Genomic DNA, 7335 nt, shown 5'->3' with positions numbered 1-7335 from the left:
TTCAATCTTGCAAGAAAGGGTGCAGTCCCGCAGGTACACACACACACACACAATACATGATTCTGCCTTATATGCCTATGCAGTTTATCATACATCTCCCTTCCCTTGTTAATTGGCTCCCGCGCCGCGCTTCCTTATCGTGAACTGCTCAGCTCGCTCTGTCCTTGGTTTCCACGCTCCCTTATCGTGAACTGCTCAGCTAGCTCTGTCCTTGGTTTCCACGCTCCCTTATCGTAAACTGCTCAGCTAGCTCTGTCCTTGGTTTCCACGCTCCCTTATCGTGAACTGCACAGCTAGCTCTGTCCTTGGTTTCCACGCTCCCTTATCGTGAACTGCTCAGCTAGCTCTGTCCTTGGTTTCCACGCTCCCTTATCGTGAACTGCTCAGCTAGCTTCACCCTCCTACATCTCTCTTCCCTTGTTCTATCTTTGGCGCCTATTCCTCCTTTTTATGGTTCGCAGTAACTGCTTCTTTATCATACCCAACCCATGACTACTTTGACTGCGAGCAACTGACTTCATACTTGTTTTTAAGCACCTGCCCCTGCAAAGCGTTTATACAGCATATTTCACTTCTCGATTTCCCGCTCTGTCAGCCCGCTTTCTCAAAAATTGCATCAGCTTCCCCTTACAATCCCCCCTGCTTTTCCTTACGCGCTGCAATTTTTGACTTCCACCTCCTGTTTCCATCCCTCAAGCATTATGCGGGCTCGTTCGTCCCAGGCGCCATCTCCACCTTTGGTGTCTAGGAGGCCCTGTCCCTCCTCTGTTTCTAAGTGTATGCCCACTACCCGTCCATCCGGGATATCGTGTTTAGTCAGAGCTGTTTCAATGAGCCTCTGTGTCAGACCCCGTATGCAAGGGATAACACAGCACCCTAAGGCGGTCAACACCCCTGCTACCACTATAAAGGAGATGAGGACGGATACTACGACTCCTTTCCATTTCCCGAACCATGTCTCCCACCACCCAGCAAGGTCAGTATCCACTCCTGAATTTTCAGCCAACTCCTCAGCCAGAGTCGTTAGTCCTTCTAAAGCTCTAGTGATTGACCCATCAGGGGCGGTGTTGTTCGGGATGAAGGTACAACACTGTGTCCCTATCATGACACAGACCCCGCCTTTCTCTGCCAGGATCATGTCTCAGGCTAGCCTGTTTTCCCATGCCATTCTGCTGGTGGCATCAAGCTGCGCCGCGATTCCCTTCACTGCATCGCGGGTGTAATTAATAAATCGCTGCTGGTTATAGTAGATGTAGTTGATCCAATCCACATTCTTATTGATGGTCACCCACCAGAACAGAGACTCAAACCCCGCCGCTATCTGGTTCCTAGCTTTATATTCATCGGGAACCCCCCCTGGGGACTCCTATATTGTCTAAATAGACCCGGTCGTCAAAAGAGGTGGGTAAGCTCCTCTCTGTTCGCCGATCCCTACGGGGTTCCTGGTGTTCAAATGCCAGGGTGAATGGGACAACTAATTGGACTATCGCGCAGGTCCCTGTCCATCTCCGGGGTAACGTTGGTGGCAAAGTCCTTCCTCCACAGTACCACCAGAGGTCAGCTCGGGGGACCTGGATTTGGGAATAATTCCCTTCCCCCGTGTCGTCACTTTTTGATCGTACCGCATCTGTCAAAGGTGCCCACCTGCCTGTCCAGTCTGTTCCCAGTCCGGGAAACACAAGTGTGACGTGTCCCTAATACCCCAGAGAACACTGGGGGCTGCGATTCCCTGTTGGATCTTACAGGGGGAAACGTCAGGCCCAGGGATTGGCAGGTGGGATCATCCCAGGCCGTCCGGTGTTGAAGTAATCTCACCAGGCATTCCATCTGTTGTGGCTCCTTATCCCATCCTAACGGGAAGGGAACTACCTGTGGAGTCGGCCTACTGCCCGTGCAGGCATAACAGTTGCCTTTTTCGAGGCTTTTGACCGTATACCTGACCCATTCTACCCAGGCATTGGTCTCCTCATACCCAGTCTCTATTTCAAGGGTTTGTTTTAGGTTGTTTACTTCTACCACTCTTACTGCCCTTGGGTCATTTTGGGGAACCTTATCATTTCGGTCGGGTGTTTTTAAATTTTTATCTACGTAGATTCGGAAACAACATTTCAATTTGCTATCTTTTCCTTCTTCCTTTATCCTAATTCCAAATACTGCCTGATGTAATTGATAGTCCCTGGTCCAGTTAAAAAAAAGGCCCATCAGCTATGGAATATTGAGAGAGGTTCTTAGGATCTAAGACTGGACTGCTTATTCTTCTGGTCCATTTGGTCCCTTTTATTGTTATATATATAGGATTGCATTTCTTGTCTAAGCATTCCAATCTGGACTGCATATATTTCTGATGAAGGGATATTATGGAAGGGAGTTTACCCCAAGGATACTTTCCATCAGCATAAAATTGTAAGGATTCCACCAAATATTTTCGCTGGCTCACCAGATCTCCACATACTACCAAAGAACATAGGTCAGTCTCTACCACCTGTGTTGTAGGGAGATCCAGAACCGTAATTGAGCTCATAGTGTTTCCCTTGTCCTCTTCTAACTTATCTGAATTATATCCCGTACTTGTGAGTACTCCCTGGGACAAGAGGAAGGAAAGCATTATCCAGATTACCCCTTCCATTCTATCCCTTTCTCATTACCTTTTAGGAGAGAACTTAATTCAAAACAGTTCCTTTCCCGCGCTCACGCCGCTACTAAAAATTGATGATTTAGAGTCTTTTAAATTTCAGCTTTGTGATCAGAGTTCATTTTCAGAATATTGTCCACTTAGTCCTCTGTAATATGCTCCGCCTCTGTAACGTGATCGCTAAGAGTTGACGTCTCCTCTGCTGGAGCCGGTACTGGTCCCTTAACTCTGGTGTAATGCGTCCAGCCTCTCTCAGCCGTCCGTATAGCAGTCTCTGTAATCAGTAGTACCAAGAAGGGGCCGGCCCAGATCGGCTCCAATGTTCGTAGTTTCCAGTTCTTAATTAGGACCCACTGTCCCGCCTTGATAGTGTGAACCGCGAATTCCAGAGGCGGCGTCTGTGCCAGGAGTCCCTGTTGACGTAAACGAGACAGGACAGATTCCGAGGCCTCAACATATTTTCGTATAAATACGTCTCTAGACTCGAAGAGGGGTAACTCCCCCTTCAGTCCATTAAAGGGGAGACCGAACAGCATTTCATACGGGGAGACGCCTAAATCACGCCGCGGTTGTGTTCATATTTGTAGGAGAGCTAGGGGAAGGCACTTAGTCCAGGGCAGCCCCGTTTCAGTAGTGAGTTTCGTGAGCTGTTTTTTAAGGGTCTGGTTCATCCGCTCGACCTTGCCCGAGGACGGGGGATGCCAGGGGGTGTGGAAGTCCCATGATATTCCTAATCCTTTCATTATCCCTTGTAGCACTTTTGATGTAAAATGTCTTCCCTGATCAGAATCTACATTCTCTACCAAACCATATCTAGGCACTATTTGTTCGAGTACTTCCCTGATGTAAGTGGGCCATGATTTCCCCCATTACTTGTTTATTTATCATTTCTCTTCCATCTGGCAGTACCCATTTCCCTTCCTCAGTTTCCCTAGCTCCCATCTCAGTCAGCTCCTCTTTTTCCTTTTCTGTAAAGATTGGATTCGCTCCCCGGGGCATTAGGGAAATAAGGGCCTGCATCCTAATTGGTTGTGGGTTTAGGGCTGCTGCTTTTTTAGCTATTTCATCGGCTAGCTTGTCCACAGGCCTCTCCTTGATCCCTTGGGATATTAAAATGTCCCAAATATAACATCCGTGCTTATCGTCTACTATAAAGAAAAACTTATCCTGTGAGTTCAAGTTCAGGGGATGGACGAGAACTCGTTAGTTATATCTAATACTATAAATACTTTGTGGGACAATGATAATACCAAAATTTGGCATTTGAACTCCAGGGCTGGAGTTTTCTCAGTGACACCAGGATCTGATGTCTTTCCCTGGTGTGAAATATTTAAATTGGTCAATGGATTATTCACTGTTCCTCCCCTCGTTACCGGAGCAAGGTTACAGGCCTTCTCCTCAGTATTAAAGTCGCCCCCAGGTGCTGTAAGTTTCATGGTCATACTGCCGGGGTAGGGAGGTGATGTCCCCCCGCAGTAGTCTTCTAACACTTAGTTTTGTTTCTCCAGTTCCCTTACTCTGAATTCTAATTCCTTAATCTTTTTATCCCCACTCCACTTCTTAGTGGAAGTGTCTACTTGTTCAATTAGTCCAGCTAACTGATGTATTAACAATACTGCTATTTTCTTTGTTTGGTTTCTCTTTTCTAACTCTCTAATCTGTGATTCTGTTGTTTTAATTTTCTCCTTGTCGTCAGCCCAATTTTTTTTTTACCCAAGACTGAGATGTGTTCAATTAATCCGGTTTAAACCTGTTTAATTAATTCAAACTAAGAGAATTCCAATTATCTTAGTTCTGTCCTTTTTTTCCAATCATTTCCATTGTTGATGTAGTGGGTGAAATGGATCCCACCCCTAGGTCGCTCTTCTCAGAGTCTGGTGATACCTGTTAGGGGTGTTTAGTGCCCTCCGTACCACCGCTTACACTCGTGAGCTTACACCCTTAAGCTCACACTATTAAGCCGGCTTTCCCTTCTACTCCGGCGATCTCTCAGACAGATTCTTTCTTACTCACGTCTGAACATCACATCCCAGGCATCCTTCTCTAGCCTTTACATTCACTTCAAACTCCTGAACTTCGCGTAGGGGGCCACCCCTCTTAACAACTGGTCTAAGGCTGGGTGTAAAGACAGATGCCTCCTTGTCTGTACATGTTCAGTTCAGACTTCTCACACACTCTCACACTTTTTCATCACAGGTGAGCCCCTACTGCACTTTGATTCACTCCCTTAAATTTGGTAATCTATTCCGGAGCTCCGGTTGTGGCCATTCAACCGGACCCGTAAACAGATCCCGGGTTTCGGCACCAATTCTTGTAGGTAAAGATACCTCTGAGACTAATTGTGAGTCAAAGTACAGCAGTTTATTTAACAAAAGCCTGATTCAGAAAATCCAAAATAAGATTTATTTTTATCACCTTTAAATATCCTCACTAAATCAAGACCCTTGCACATTCTTACAATTCTGGTACAATAAAACAAAACATCACTTGGAGCACAGATGCACGAAGAAATACTGAAAGCATTCTAATGTGCAATCTACATGTTTAATTATTTCTGCAGCTCTGCCTTTGTAACCAACACAGGCAAGTACAAAATCAAATCTACTGTTTGCCTAAATGGTTAACTCTCCTTACAACTTTAAGATGCAATGTAATGCCACCTTTCCCACTTGGCAGAACTCAAATCTCTGTCCGATCCCTACATAATTTATGAAACTTAAAGCAATTCACTTTGATCGGCTATACCTATTACATCACATGAGGGTCTCAATGACACAGTTACACCCTCTCTCTCTCTGTACCATACAGAGTCAGCCTGCTTGTCTCTTTTTAACCCTTTACTGATGGGAGCTCACTGGCCTCTAATAAATTTGACCATGTTTGATTCGGGTGCCTCATGTCGTGACAAATCCCTTTCTCTCTCAAACAGAGATATGATAAACTGCATATATGCCTATGCAGTTTATCATACATCTCCCTTCTCTTGTTAATTGGCTCCCGCGCCGCGCTTCCTTATCGTAAACTGCTCAGCTAGCTCTGTCCTTGGTTTCCACGCTCCCTTATCGTGAACTGCTCAGCTAGTTTCACCCTCCTACATCTCTCTTCCCTTGTTCTATCTTTGGCACCTATTCCTCCTTTTTATGGTTCGCAGTAACTGCTTCTTTATCATACCCAACCCATGACTACTTTGACTGCGAGCAACTGACTTCATACTTGTTTTTAAGCACCTGCCCCTGCAAAGCGTTTATACAGCATATTTCACTTCTCGATTTCCCGCTCTGTCAGCCCGCTTTCTCAAAAATTGCATCAGCTTCCCCTTACAATACAGAGTAAAGCTCCCTCTACGCTGTCAGCCATCAAACAGTCCCAGGACAGGTACAGCATGGGGTTAGATACAGAGTAAAGCTCCGTCTATGCTGTCCCCCATCAAACACTCCCAGGACAGGTACAGCACAGGGTTAGATACAGAGTAAAGCTCCCTCTACACTGTCCCCATCAAACACTCCCAGGACAGGTACAGCACAGGGTTAGATACAGAGTAAAGCTCCCTCTACACTGTCCCCCCATCAAACACTCCCAGGACAGGTACAGCACGGGGTTAGATAAAAAGTTCAATTCAGGCAGTAGATCGAAAAGTCATTATCTGTATAAAGCAAGTCATTATGACACCATTGACCAGAAACATAGCTGACTGCTCATAAATGCTATGGTTACAAGAGTAGGTTAGAGGTTAGGAGTTTTGCAGCAAGTAACTCACCTCCTGAATTCCATAAGCCACAAGTCAGGAATGTGATGGGATTGTCCGGATGAGGGCAATTCTAACAACATTCAAGAAGCTCAGGACCGTGTGGGATAAAGCAGCCCAGTTTCAATATTCACTCCCTCCACCATGGACACACAGTGACAGCCATGTGTAACATCTACTGAAGGGACTGCAGCAACTCACTAAGGCATCTTCGAGAGCACCTTCCAAACACACAACCTCCACTATCTAGAACAACAGGAGCAGCAGGTACATGGGAACACCCATCCAAACCACTTACCTTCCTAACAGGATTTTGGGTGTACCTGTACCACATCAACTGCAGTGGTTTAAGAAAATGGCTCAGCATCACCTTCTCAAAGACAATTAACGATGGGTAACAGAAGGTGACCTTGGCATCAACAGCTACATATCATGAAGGAATAAAATAAACAATGGCCATGTACCTGTCCTGGGAGTGTTTGATGGACATGATGTGGAGATGCCGGCGTTGGACTGGGGTAAACACAGTAAAAAGTCTGACAACACCAGGTTTAAGTCCAACCAATTTATTTGATAGTAAACTCACAAGCTTTCGGGTTAGCCTCTTCGTCAGGTGAATGGAGAGTTCTGGCCTCAGACAGAGCATATAAAGCACAGACAGTTTACAGGTTACTGATTAGAATGCGAATCTTTACACCTAACCTGCTGTTCAAGTCCTAAAGTGGCCGACAATGTGAGTGGAAGGAGCACTGATCACAGGTTACAGAGATGTGTATTGTCTCCAGACAGTACAGTAGGTGAGGTTTTGCAAACCCAGGCAAGTCACGGGGGTTACAGATAGTGCGACATGAACCCAAGTTCCCTGTTGAGACCGTCCTCATGTGTGCGGAACTTGGCTATCAGTCTCTGCTCAGCGACTCTGCGCTGTCGTGTGTCGTGAAGGCCGCCTTGGAGAACG

The sequence above is a fragment of the Carcharhinus amblyrhynchos genome, chromosome 21 (genome assembly GCF_965287045.1).
Source record: "Carcharhinus amblyrhynchos chromosome 21, sCarAmb.v2.hapA, whole genome shotgun sequence".
NCBI lineage: Eukaryota > Metazoa > Chordata > Chondrichthyes > Carcharhiniformes > Carcharhinidae > Carcharhinus > Carcharhinus amblyrhynchos.
Note: the sequence above shows the minus strand (reverse complement) of the source record.